Genomic DNA, 15547 nt, shown 5'->3' with positions numbered 1-15547 from the left:
GATATACACTATATATGTATTTTTTATAATATTCCTACAATACACATTCCGATTCCTCAATACATTCTATTGAAATCAGTTTATTTATTTATAATTTTTCATTGTTAATTTGAGTTGAACCAGTCAATTTACCAAAAATAACTCAAAAGTTATTTTTGGTCATTTTTCGTAAATTGAATAAATTCCTCAGATATTGATATTTAAAAAAAAATTGTTTTACTAGATCAACAATAGCATAAAGAATCTATCCTCTAAATCTCATGGATTTATCTCTTACCGAATTTGAAATGTTCTGTCCCAAAAATTTAAACTCTAGGCCCTCATATCTCAAAAAGTAATGATGGGAAAAAATTTTTTCCTGATAAAACTTTTTCATTTTGATAGCTTGATGATATACAAATCGAAAAACTTTGAAAAATATCACCAGTAGAAAGTTTATTTGTAACCTTTGCACAGCCTTAACAAATATTAAAAATATGGTAGCCTACAGTTGAACCATTACAGGGGTAGATCATACAATATTTATACAATCAATATAGAATACAGTACATTTACAATAAAAAGTATATACGATGATTAGATGATACAATAACATTTAGGATAAATATATTGACACAAATGATCTGGCATGAATATAATAAAATTAAACAATAATGTAATTCAGAATTAATATAATTTTTGTCTTCTCATCAAACCATTTCTTTTGCGAGAAGCCGTGTCATGTCCAATAACTATTGAGAGACCTCACACTTGACGTGTCCCCTGTTGAACCTACCCCAAGCTGGTGACGTCAGAGCCGAGGTGCGCGCTCACAGCTCACAGTCACAGCAGGGTCCACTCAACTGATAGCAGCGTGCTCCAGTCTCCACTCTCCAGTCAACATTCCACCTTCCATCAGCACCTCTGCAGCTGTCTCGGTCATGCTTCTGGTGAGCTTATCTCTTCATCTCTATCAATTTATGTAGATGCCAATTTATGTAGATGCATAACAATATAATTATTATCTATAGTTATTATATTACAAATTGCTTTTTCATATCATATACAGTTCAATAATTATTTTCTTAGTCTATATTATGTAAATTCATCTATAATTTTGCTGTATTGTAAGCTATTGTATATAAGTGTATAAGCCAGTATATATTGTAATCTACATAAATAAAGTACTCAATCAATCAATCTCTTTCATAGTTCATAATTTAATAGTTTAAAGTTCAATTCAATCCAAAAAGTTATTTATTCCTCATATGAAAAAACAAAACAATATGATGTACAATCTGTCAGTTCTACATACTCTTACATAGAATAATATTTTTGTATGATGAAAAACTCAAGCAAAAAACAGTTGAAATTAAATCAAATAGAAAATGATCCTTGAAGTTTGAAGTGAATGAAATGAAATGATAGTTTAAGGCTGTTCGGTAGACCTTTTTATTTTTATTTAAATTGGATAATCTTTTTCAATATAATTGTTAAGATCATTATAACAGTGAGAAAAAGTGACAACTGAAATTTTTAAGTGGTCTAATAAGCGAGTTATGGGTTGTTGAAGTGCTAAACTCCGTTTTCTTTCCAGATCATAGACGGTTTCGAATTTTCCATTGGAGTTTTTTTAATACATTCAGAATATCATTGGCTTTGTTCTAATATGCGTTTTTCGTGATTAATGCCAAAATAAACAAGTTATCGAATTTACAAAAATGTTACTTTTTTATTTATGAACGATATGGGGAATAAAATGTTTTAGTTTGGAAAGATACATTTTTTGAATTTTTAAGAGAAGCTCTAATAATATAGTCGAAACCGTTTATGATCTGGAAAGAAAACGGAATCCGGAAAGTTAGCACTCATTTGCCACTTTATCTCACTCTTATAATAATCTTAACAAATATATTGAAAAAGATTATTCAATTTAAATAATAAAAAAAGTGTACTGAACAGCCTTAAATTCCATAATATAATAGTTTGTTAGTGTCAGGTGATTCTATATGCCAATATTTGAGTAATAATCCTCTGTTTCAACAGCTTAATAAGATTATAGTTAATAACAAATCATCCAAATATTCAAATTGCAACTATCTTTGTTCTGGATTGGTGTAGTTTTTGTAGGTATATAGTGAGGTCCACGTTATAATCACAGTATTTGATCATCTTTGGTTTTGCTATCCTTGTCTATCATTCGACAAAGCCGGTGGTACTATCCTTTTCTAGGTCCACAACGATGCCAATAATGTTTTTGACAGTGTAGAAATATAATTAATTAATGCAGAGAATCAGCATCGCTATTCTTCTGTCTTTATTCACTGCCATTATAACGTGGACATCACTATAGTATTTTTCATCTACCTCAAAAACTCCATAAAGCACTGTACTTTTGTCTCATTTAATTGCTAGTTTACTTGCCAGTGTTTTTTGAGAAAACATCCCTTGTAACATTTGCACTATGAACAGAGATATTGTTAAATTTCTCCATGTCATAAGGTGAAATAAAATGATGTTGTCAGTTCCACATAATGGAACAAATAAATTATATGGAACTGACAACATCGTTTTTATTTCAACTTAATTCCTAGTAACATCTCAGTTGAACTTAACTTTCATGATATTTATGATTCATTGATATCATTCACAATACAGAAAACGTTTCAGTTTTGTGCTCAGTCCGTTGCTCTCAACTTATCATGTTGTGTTTTATGATTTGTGGCTCTGTTAATAAATGAATGGATGGTTTTTCGTCTTTTTTCGGCCACATTGAACCACTTGATTCAATCAACTAACATCGTCCTCCGTTTTGAAGCTGTCTGGCTTTTCGATCAGCGCAATATTTCTTCATTCCCTCGGATCGTTTTTATCTTACTGCAACAGTGTCGCAGACTTATATCATAGAGAAACAATAGCATAAGTAGATATCCCATGGTATAGGGCGTTTATGTCGCAACTTTTACTGTTATCTCAAGCCTATAGTCCACGTAGTTCTTTCCCGTGAAGCTTTCTGACGCTGGTAGTCTCTCATATTGTGCCTTTTATACACTCTTACCCGGTCAAAACAGTGAAAATCGACAACAATCGACAGTAATTGGCTTGAGATAACAGTAAAAGTTGCGACATAAACGCCCTATACCATGGGATATCTACTTACGCTATTGTTTCTCTATGCTTATATCCCATAATAGAGACACTTTTGGCATTTCAGTTTGAACATTCATAATATAAATACGGTTTTCACTACGTGTGAAACTAGAAACGGTTTATTGAATTAAGATTTTCATTGTGACTTATTGAAGGTTTCAAAATTATCTTCATAACGCATTTTCCATTTTAATTCTGATCATTTAAAAAATTATGCTACCTATTTACTGTTAGATACCTGGTGACAACTATTTCTCAATATTATATTCTACTGAAATGTGAAGCTCAAACTCTATATCTATTGTTTGAATCCCAAATCCTCTTACAAATCAAACTAAGAATAATTAATTGGCCAGTTTTCAAATAATTTCTTCTAGACATTATAAATATTTCGATAGAATTAAGAAACGATGACAGGACATTTCATTCAAAAGTGTTCTTCTAAGTAAAATTTTTGTAGATCAAACTTGTTGATTTATCAAATAAAAAAGTTATATTTAATTATCACCTCATTTTTGCTATATTCTCAGTTTTTTGTTTATCATTAATCATTATTGACAATGCATGATTTTGTTAGGTCATGTCAGAGGTCCTATAATTGATCAGTTTCGACCTGAAAACTCTTACACCAGACCTGAGCCAGCCAGGTCACTCGATATTATTTTATTATTTTGTAGGATTTTTTATGAGAAAATAATTGACCGAGCGAAGTGAGGTCTAAGTTTCTTCAAGTCGACGGTTTTGCATTTCTCTTAATGTTTAAATGTTTGAATGTTTATATGTTTATACGTTGCGCATTTACGGCGGAACGCGGTAATATATTTTCATGAAATTTGACAGGTATGCTCCTTTTTTAATTGCGCGTCGACGTATATACAAGGTTTTTGGTTTATTTTATTGCAACACAATTAAAGTTTGCAATAAAAGGGTACCGTACTTTGTAATTTTAATAATAAAGTAGCCCTAAAAAGAAGAGTGAATAGTCATTGGTTTTATGAAATTGTGCAGTTCTATAAACATATAACGTTAAGAATAATGGAAGGTATAATAATTGGACAAAGGGCTCGTGGGCCCGGCTACAATATCTGAAGCAAGTTACCAAAGATCTAGGGATCCAGAGCTACATCCAACTGAAAAGTACAGCTCTGGACAGAAAACGATGGAAAGCTGCCTACCAATCTAATAATTGAAGCTTGAGAAGAAGATAAACATATCTCCAAACTGTAATTTCCTCCTTGAATTTAGTTGAATTGAGAAAACTAATGGAGTATTTTCAAAGGGGTTACTTGAATTGTCTAATTGACCGAGCGAAGTGAGGTCTAAGATTCAAGTCGACGGTTTGGCATTTCTCTTAATGTTTAAATGTTTGAATGTTTAAATGTTTATATGTTGCGCATTTACAGCGAAACGCGGTAATAGATTTTCATGAAATTTGACAGGTGTGTTCCTTTTTAAATTGCGCGTCGACGTATATACAAGGTTTTTGGAAATTTTGCATTTCAAGGATAATATAAAAGGAAAAAGGAGCCTCCTTCATACGCCAATATTAGAGTAAAAATCTGACTATAGAATTATTCATCATAAACCAGCTGACAAGTGATTACACAGATGTGTGGAGAAGCCAGTCTATTGCTGTATTTCCATAAGGTCTATAGTTTCAATCAGGTACTTGTGGATGAGAATACTGCGTGAGGTCTACGGTTCACAGAACTACTAGTTATAGAAATAACTATACTACCATTTTTAAACTTTTTTACATAAATACTACTGAAATGGCATGAGTGCTGAAACTAGTAGTGTTTAAAGAAGTTTAAAAAGGATAAATAGTTTTTTATATAACTTAATAATTGAAGAAAACTAAATTGATTCAGAGTAAAATTATTGGAAAATATTTGTTCATTGTTAGCACAAGAAATGGAGGTCATATTTCCAATCTTTGAACCCGTATTATAAAATTATAATAATATTATGATCTTTCTTGAGTGGATTTTGTTTTATTGAATAAAGGAAATGAAATGAAAATTATAGTGAACGATTGATATCAAGTAAACTAAATTGGCGAATTAAAAAAATAATGTCATCCATTGATGTGAGTATTTATGCTATCAATTAAAACGAGATCAGAATAGTCACTAGATGATACATTTGTAGAGGTAACAATGAACTAATTTATGAGAGTACGAAAAAAATTAGTTTGTATTATTATTTATTAGACAGTGTTTAAACTTACAGTTGTGTTGTGAGTGATGTTGTGGTACTTTTCCATAATGGAAACACAAATTTGAATTTTCAACCACTTTTATTATTATAAATTATTATAATATAGAACCAGGTTTCGTGGCTTTACCAGCCACATCTTCAGCTGTTTGTTCAAACAAATGAAAGATTATCTCCCCCCCCTAAGGATTTTCTCACACGATTCTGTGTTTCTCCGTTTTAATTCTTGAGTTTTATATTAAGTGCCAGTTGTACAAAAGCCGTTTAAATTTTAACCGTGATTAATTCCACGAGAACCAATCAGAGAAGCCGTCTTTTCAAAAAAGCCTTCTCGGATTGGTTCTCGTGAAATTAATCACGGTTAAAATTTAACCGTCTTTTGTGCAACCGGGCCTAAGACTTGGAGTTGGAACTCGCTGTTTAATCACAACTTTTGCTTAAACAAGCTGAAGATGTGGCTGGTAAAGCCACGAAACCTCGTTCTGTATATATTATAATAATTTATAATGATTAAAGTGGTTGACAATTTCAAATTTGTGTTTTCAGTGTTCAAACTATTCAGAATAAATAAGTCTATTGATATTTAGAAAACTATAATCTAGCTTTGAGCAATTTTTGTAGAAAATACAACAAATATTTCAACAGTGGAGCTGCTTCAAATTTATGCTGATTGAATGAAAGAACTATTGTTATAGGTATTAATAAAAAATTAACCCATAGAAACTTCTTAAAATGCATGTGAAAATAATTGAATATTTCAACAGTTGAGCTGCTTCAAATTTATGCTGATTGAATGAGAGAACTATTGTTAATATTTAATAGTTAAAATAGTTAATAGTTTAATATAAAATATAACTATTGTTATAGGTATTAATAGAAAATTAACCCATAGAAACTTCTTAAAATAATTAAATATTTCAACAGTTGAGCTGCTTCAAATTTATGCTGATAGAATGAAATAACTATTGTTATAGGTATTAATAAAAAATTAACCCATAGAAACTTATTTAAAATTATAACTCAGATCTTTATAAGAGCGGTATTCACTGTGAATATAGAATAGAAGACCGTTTGTTTCCCGAAAAATGAATTCTTTAGAAGAGGGCTCTCTACCCTTCAAGTTACCGCCATGAGCTAGATAATATTTAGATGGACGTTCACTGGATGCGTGAGAACTAGAAACTTGAACACCAACACTGGAAAAGAAAAACGAGAATGAAGAAAGAAAAAAAACGGCTATCAGACTATAATCAATAGAAATACGGCTGGCTACTGTTACGCACGCACTAGACTGCTCTCTTGATCTGTGTGGCAGTGGCAATATCGTGCGTGGATTTGGATCTCCTTGGAAAAGTGCGCATTAAAATACTAATTTATGTGAGTGCTTTTTCCCCGAAACATTCATCTGACAAGTTTTTTTTGTATGGTTACAAGGGGTGCATCTCTTTGGTAGGTAGCTGGATAGGAAAATTTGGCATGGGGTTATTTAATTGGACATTTGAACTCTTTTTATTAATTCACGTATTTCTAGAGATTTTGTTTTTTCCTGAGGAATGAAAAGTGAGTAGTAATCTGATGACATCTATCATTCTGTTTATTTTCTCTTTTTCACACATTTTTTTCATTTTCATACATTTTTTCTATTCATTTGTATAAGTTAATCTATCTCTACATTCCCTCTCCCTCTTGCAGTTTCGATAACAAAACAACGATTTATAATGATATTTTTTTGACCGACCGAAGTGAGGTCTAAGATTCAAGTCGACGGTTTGGCATTTCTCTTAGTTTAAATGTTTATATGTTGCGCATTTACGGCGAAACGCGGTAATAGATTTTCATGAATTTGACAGGTATGTTCCTTTTTTGATTGCGCGTCGACGTATATACAAGGTTTTTGGAAAACTTGCATTTCAAAGATAATATAAAAGGAAAACGAAGCCTCCTTCATACGTCAATATTAGAGTAAAAATCAGACTATGGAATTATTCATCATAAATCAGCTGACAAGTGATTACACAGATGTGTGGAGAAGCCAGTCTATTGCTGTATTTCCATAAGGTGTATAGTTTCAATCAGGTACTTGTGGATGAAGATATTTCATGAGGTCTACTGTTCACAGAACTACTAGTAAATATCTAGCAATATTTTGTATAACTGTTGAACAAAGCATTATGCATTCTAATCTGATTATGGTTATGGGACACCTATATTTTAAGAGTATCATTTTTCGTCCTTGGCTTGAACGATCCTTTTTTAAACAATATTTTTCAATTACTGGAAGCTCTTACAAAGTGTAGTAGTTCTGTGAACAGTAGACCTCACGCAGTATTCTGCATCCACAAGTACCTGATTGAAACTAAACACCTTATGGAAATACAGCAATAGACTGGCTTCTCCGCACACATCTGTGTAATCACTTGTCAGCTGATTTATGATGAATAACTCTATAGTCTGATTTTTACCGTAATATTGGCGTATGAAGGAGGCTCCTTTTTCCTTTTATATTATCCTTGAACTGAAAAATTTCCAAAAACCTTGTATATACGTCGACGCGCAATTTAAAAAGGAAAATACCTGTCAAATTTCATGAAAATCTATTACCGCGTTTCGCCGTAAATGCGCAACATATAAACATTTAAACATTCAAACACAAATCATTAAGAGAAATAATGTCAAACCGTCGACTTGAATCTTAGACCTCACTTCGCTCGGTCAAAATTATGAATTCCTTCAGGGAAATTTTATACAATCCTGATCTAAACATTTGCTAAAATTATGTTCGTCTCATACAAAGTGTAAGCATGTATACATCCTAGAAGGCCTATACGCCTATATCATGTCTCGTGCATAAGTATCTAGCAAACTAGTCGTCAGGCTCGCTTCGCTCGCCATATCCGTCTAGCCAGGGGGCGGACCCTGGACCCCCGACTGGATCGTCCAAAGAAGAGATCAGCGGGCTCGCTTCGCTCGCTTGCATTTTTCATTTGAGCATGCTTCAATCCATCAGAAAGTCAAAGTACTGAGGAAACGCAGAAAACTGAGAAAAACGTTGATTTTGAGCGTATCTTTGAAATATTAAAGTCACCTCATCACAAAACTTTTAGACCCTAGCTAAACCTCTGTACCAAATTTGAACATTTTCTGTCTATCACTTGATGAAAGAACTGAGAAAACACAAAAAAACGCTAATTTTGGGCGTACCTTTGGCGTTATTTCAAATTCCTTTTAACACGACGTTATTACACCCCAGCTGAGCTTCTGTAGTAAATTTGAACATTTTCTGTTCATTTGTTCTCGATAAAGCTGAGAAAGCGAAAAAACGCTGGAAAAACGCAGATTTTAGGCGTATCTTTGGCGTATTTCAAATTCCTTCTAACACAACATTATTACACCCTAGCTTAGCTTGTGTACTAAATTTGAACATTTTCTGTCCTCGATAAATCTGAGAAAAAGCAAAAAAAAAACGCTGGAAAAACGCAGATTTTGGGCGTATCTATGGAAATTTTTCCAAATCATTTATTTCTTAGTGCGCCTCTAAAGGGCCAACTGAACATACGGTACCTACCAAATTTGAACGTTTTTGGTCCGGTAGATTTTTAGTTCTGCGAGTGAGTTAGTAAGTCAGTCAGTTAGTGAGTGCCATTTCGCTTTTATATGTATAGATAGTTTGTCGTATACGTTCTAATATAATAATTTAAAATCCTTGTTGTAGGCGGTTTGAATACAATTTGTATGTAGGACAACACCTTCAATTAGAGCTGAGCAAACCACAGACAATAGTCTAATTTCCGGCATCTCTTGCTCTTAGACAAGTGTCTATATAATAAGTGTACATGTAGGAGATAGAAGATCAATTGAAGAGGTAGATTAAAGAATAAAATATATTACTGTTGAATTCATTGTTCTGTTTGTAAAATGTTACAATCTGAATATTTGATTTATTTCATGGTATCATTGATATTATAATCCTTCCTGAATTATTCTAGTTCAAATCTGTTAACCAGCTTTGGATTGAATCTCCTTGTTTCTAAATGATTATCGAGGAAATTCACTTGGAAAAAATATGAATTTTAACAAACTCATTATTCTCCCTCAAGAATATTCACTCGATATATAAACCTTTGTTATAGAATATTCAAGAAAATCCTGTTAACCCTTGTTAACTCTTGTTAACCCTCAAAAATATTCACTCGATATATAAACCTTTGTTATTAGCTCTTGAAATAAATTATTTCCATGATATCAGTCAGCTTGATCTAGTATCTGTTGAATTCGATTATGGTATGATATTCGCCAATATCTCTGCGCCCCATTACTGACTACAACCTTGAAGACATCAAAATAAATAACTGTGATGATCCGCAAAGCAATGTATGCAACTGTGAGCGTATAGAAAGAGTACACTCTTACAAATATCTAGGTATTGTTTTCGACAGTCGTATGAGATGGTCAGAACACATCACCTACTTAAAATTCAGAATTCGTCGGCTAATTTATGCTTTTCGGATGTTGAGTGACATTCTCAATCCAAATGAGATTAAGATGGCCTATTATGCTTATATACAATCAATACTGGCTTTTGGCATCATTGTTTGGGGGGGGGAGCTTATAAAACGGTTCTAGAACCCGTTGCTGTGGTACAGAGAGAAGTCATAAAGGTAGCCTTCAAGAAATCATGATTTCATCCGTCAGATTTATTATTTAATGAAACATCTATTCTTACAGTAAGACAAATTTTTATAAAAGTTCTTCTTATTCACATGTACAAACATCAAAACTCAATCTTTTCAGTAGTCTCACACTCTTATAACACCCGTTACTCACAGAATACAACTGTCTCATCCACTTATTTGCACAGAACTTACTCAACTACCAACCCTTCATATATTTCACAAATTCTTTATAGGAACATTTCCAGTAGATTTGCCAACTTGAACTTATTTGAATCTTCGTCTATTGGCACATTCAAAAAGAACACACACTGGTTATTATCAGTCCTCGGTCTGGATGAATCAGAGGAACTTATAAACTCATCCTACAGATAGTTTTTTTTTCATAATCTTTTTATGAGTTTAGTGTCTTGCATCAGACTTAAGGTAAATTTTGCTCCTCATTCAATTCATAATTATTTATTAGAATTTCAATTAAGGTATCATTCCTATAATAGCTCTACAGTTTTTTTTTCTAATTGAAATCCAACATCGTCGGGGTTTGTGCTTTGTTTCTCATTTCGAGTTTTCCCTGTCCTCCTCTCAATATCTTAGGATACGTCAACATCCTTTTCCAATATAAATTATCAATGAATTTATATGTAATTTAATAATAGAATTTCATTCTCATCAGGCTGACTGATGGGGGCTCATCCTTGCTCACAGACCTTAGGTCCATGCAGGGATTAATTCCTTTAAGTACGGCCTGTCAGCTTGCACTATTAGAGGAATAATAAACATTAATGGTAGAATAGAAAGTTTTTATGTTATTATGCTTTATTATTATTATTATTATTATGCTTTGTAAGTAACATTATTGTATTGTAAACATTTTTCTGATAGTGTGGGTGACAGAATTTATTTATATTTGCTGTATTGTTTTTTGGATGAGGAATAAAAGAATTGGATTTGGATTGGATGGTGAAATTCGTGTAAAATTCTCAATTGCTATTATTTTATGGATTTTTTCTCAAGAGTTAATAAAATGCGATCTAAATATAGAATTCATACAATTGTACGGTATGTGAATTTATAGGTTGTAAGTAGACGAAATATTCAATTCTCACTGCATATTCAATTCTCACCTGTGCACAAGCCTAAGGCGTGTTAGACATCGCCCTCAGCTGGGAAAAACTGGAACAATCAAAACGAACAATGAAGATCTAACAAATAAACGTTGACAAATAAATTATAAATTGATGACACACAAATAAAATTTATATTCGGTACCTGTATACGATTTTTGTGTAGTGCATAATTGAAAATTTTATTTTTATGTATAACCACAAGTGCAATTTTTATGCATAATTTTTTTTTGTAAGAATTGGTAGCTCCTTTATATCAATCTAAAATAATATTAATATAAAATCTTATGATTTTTAAATAAAGGGATTTCCATGATATCAGTCAGCTTGATCTAGTATCTGTTGAATTCGATTATGGTGAAATTCGTGTAAAATTCTCATTTGCTATTATTTTATGGATTTTTTCTCAAGAGTTAATAAAATGCGATCTAAATAAAATAATATTATTTATATTCGGTACCCGTATATGATTTTTGTGTAGTGCATAATTGCAAATTTTATTTCTATGGATAACTACAAGTGCATTTTTTTTGCATAATTGTTTTTGTATGAATTGGTAGTCCCTTTATATCAATCTATAATAAATAATATTAGTACTCATCTATTTCATTATCCATGACGTTCTGCAAGTAATAATCCGTTTTTGAACTATTTTTAACGACACTACAGTCTAATATTAGAATAATATTTGATATTCTACTATTAAAATAGTTCAAGAACGGATAATATTAGTTAAAATCTAATATTAGTTAAAATTAGATAATATTATAAAATCTTATGAACAATGCTTTTGAACAATATCTTAGGAACAACGCAATTATTATAGAGACAGTAGTAGAAGAAGCTAATGCATGAATTGATTGAATTCAACCTTTGTGGAAAGTGTGAGCTGTCAGTGATATTTCATGCTCAAGAAAGCACGACCGCCGCACAAGTAGGCTGACACTGACGTGGGTGTCAATTGTTTGTTCAGCCCACTATGGTAACATCCAGAAGTGGCTTGTAGACATAAGTGTAGGCAACATCACGACTGCAGGCTATAACAGAATAAGATCTATCCCACCTGCACAAGACTTGTATTACTCTGCTTTTGCGAGTGGCTACCAACAGACTAATAGCCGGACCGCGTCAAACTGGGCTGGCGACAAAGTGGGCCGACGACAAACTGGGTTGGTTTTCCACTTTGTCGTCAGCCCAGTTTGTCATCGTCCCCTAATAGCATTGTAAAATTCGTGACCTCTGACAGCATAATTTTTTACAATCATAATCGTGAAGCTGAACAGTTCAGAATTCACATGGATGAAAGTATTTATGCATTCATGGAAATTTTGTCTCTAAATGATATGGCTAGTGGCATATCAAATTCTATCTTCATGCATATAGTTTTCTATCTGTTTGAAATTCAAATTGAATTGAGAGTTAGTAGTGTTGGATTTCCTTGAGAAGGTTGCCATATCTGATTGAGCACTTAATTGCAACGAATTGATAAGACATGGAAGAAGCATATCAAATCTTAATGCATATAGTTTTCTATCGGCTTCATATTCAAATTGAATTGCGAGTTAATAGTATTGGAGTTTCTTGAGTTGGTTGCCATATTTGATTGAGCACATAATTGCAACGAATTGTTAATTGATTACTATTTCATTTCCATTGAAACTTACAAAAGTAAGAAATGGTCAAGCGACGTGATACTATAATTCTAGTTATAGGTACCGGTAGGCCCTCTTTGAAGAACTGCACGTTACTGGATTACGTGCAGAAAATTATTATCAATCTGAAACATGTTTGTTTATCTGTGATACGGTACTTTGATTCTACTTCATCCAATTCACTTGCTTCGTTTTCCATTTCACCTATTTTGTCTTCTTTTATCAAGTTTTCCTTCAAGTCAAAAATTGTGTTCAAAACATTCTCTCCAAATTCCATTGTCAATTGGTTTATTTTTGCATAACTGAAGATATCACACTCAACACTGAAGCTGCTGCAACAGTCGTGGGGATGTGCGTAAACTTGTGATATTATACATAAAATTGAAGAGAATTTGATGCTCTATAAGCTCATGATCAGCATGGACTTTTCCCATCGATATTCAAAAAGTTATAAGAGCCAAAATAGCAAAAAATTGAAGGAAATTGTGTTTTTTTTTCAAAAATGTCACATCTTTTAGAGCGTATAATTATCTCGAAAAGTGAAAGAGATATAGAAAAAGTTGTTGAATCAATATTGTTGGAAATTATGTAAGCTTCAATTATTTCTTATAGAATAGTCATGTCTGTAAAATGCATAATTTATTTATTATTTATTTATTTATAATTTTTACAAAGTAGCACTGATTGGGAGGGAAAAACTAAGGATACTCCTTGTACTATTTCTCTCCTAAATTTAGATAACATTTTAAATTTCCGAGTTATATGCCAGAAATCAAAAAATGGTACCTTTGAACCACCCCCACCACCTCAGCACAGGGGGTAGGGGTGGAGACTTTTGATATGTTTACCTCCCCACTATCCTAAACAGAACTGCGGGGTCAAAAATTGTCTTCCAAACTTTTCCCTCTATATAACAAGCCCTAATAACACTCTATTAACCTAATTTCCCTCTAATAACACTTCGTTGACTGGGCTATATTCACATCTTATTTTCCTTATTTACGTTTTTTTCTTTTTTTACGCCAAAGGTGTAAGCTATGGGGATGGGCAGATACTGATAATTCCTATATTACAAAACCTCCAACTTAATTATAATACAGTACATGGTCTTATATTACTAGTAGTTCTGTGAACAGTAGACCTCACACAGTTTTCGCATCCACAAGTATCTGATGTCACCTGTTTGAAATGTTAACAAACTCAGTTCACGTTTGAATTTGTATTCCATATGATATAATTCATCCAGTTCCGTGATAATCTTTCCATTTGATGAAAATTAATTTTTTACAATCAAAAATATTATAATTTCTTCAGCATTATTTAGTTCATTTGATTATTTTTAATCACCTATCAAATTAGTTTTTTTTTCAAATGTGAGAATATTGATACTGATTGGCACGCATAATAATACCATGATTGCAAAACAAAATATTGAAACCAAAGACCTTAAATATGCATAACTCTTTAGTCGGTCCCGGCTGCCTAAAAAGCAGTCGTTAGGTCATGTCAGAGGCCCTGAAATTGATCAGTTGCGACCTGAAAACTCTGATACCAGACCTGAGCCAGCCAGGTCACACGATATTATTATAACTCTTTAAGGTCTTTGATTGAAACTATAGACCTTTTAGAAATAGACACGGCTTCTCCAGAACATCTGTAATCAGTTCCACTTGCCAGCTGATTGATTATAAATAATTCTAGTCTGATTAATCCTATCTTCAGAAGAGATGATATATTATATAGTGAACCTATACTCATCTGAGTATAGAGGAATTCATTTTCTTTTCATATTATCCTTAAAATGCCAAATTTCAAAAAACCTTTTGTATATATCAACGGGTAGTTGAAAAATGAATATTCCTGCCAAATCTCATCGAATTCTATCAACGCGTTTGGCCGTAATCGCGTTACATAGGTCTACAGACAGACAAATGAAAATCCGAGTTAAAACATACTCACCACGTTCGGTCAATGATCATGAATTTTGGAAACTCCCAATTTTCACTTGTTTTACTTGTTGGCTTTCAATGCTAATCATTAATGTTACATATTTTTAGAATTTTTAATTCACAACTGGGCTAATCTAGACATCTAATTGAAAACAACATTGATTATTGTAATAAATCAAAATATGATTTTTGTTAATTTTTATAACAATAATCTACTATATTTAATTTATTGACTACAGTATTATTTCTCAAGTAATCAAATCAGTTCAGTAGATGAGAAGTACGGATTTTGCGAGACTTTTTTACGGGTTTTCCCCCCTCCCCCCTCCCCAGCACCCATCCTACATACCCACTTCCCCCGCACCCATCCTACCCCACCACCACCGCTCCTGCCGCACCACTCCTGCCCCCTCCCCCGCTCCTTAGAAGAACCTCTCTCTCTCACTCTCTCTCTCTAGAAGAAGAAGAAGAAGGAGAGGAGGAAGAAGAAGAAGAAGATGAAGAAGAAGAAGAGAGGAAAATCAGTTCAAATGTTAAAGTAGGAATTTCAATATTGTATTTTTTTTTTTTTGTGTAGAAAGAATGTATTTATCAATACAATAATTTTTATTGATTAATGCATTTTTGTTCACAGGGAAAATAGGGGAAAGAAGGATAACTTATTATGACTCAAGTAATCAAATCAGTTCAAATTTTCAAGTAGGAATTTCAATATTGCATTGTTTTTATTTTTTGTGTAGAAAGAATATATCTATCAATACAATAATTATTGATTAATGCATTTTTGTTCACAGGGAAAATAGGGG

The 15547-nt window shown here is 32.5% G+C and overlaps 1 protein-coding gene across 1 annotated transcript in view; it reads left to right on the top strand.

Annotated features, from left to right (window-relative positions):
* The first annotated feature begins 756 nt into the window (after positions 1–756).
* Positions 757–15547, top strand: part of LOC111059559 (tubulin glycylase 3A) — an 83975-nt gene continuing 69184 nt past the window's right edge. Inside the window, exon 1 of the mRNA XM_039425315.1 lies at positions 757–929. The gene's annotated coding sequence lies outside the window, so the exon portion shown is untranslated. The remainder of the gene's footprint in view (positions 930–15547) is intronic.

Source organism: Nilaparvata lugens, chromosome 3, assembly GCF_014356525.2.
Source record: "Nilaparvata lugens isolate BPH chromosome 3, ASM1435652v1, whole genome shotgun sequence".
Taxonomy (NCBI): domain Eukaryota; kingdom Metazoa; phylum Arthropoda; class Insecta; order Hemiptera; family Delphacidae; genus Nilaparvata; species Nilaparvata lugens.
Note: the sequence above shows the minus strand (reverse complement) of the source record. Positions and strands in the feature narration are given on the sequence as shown.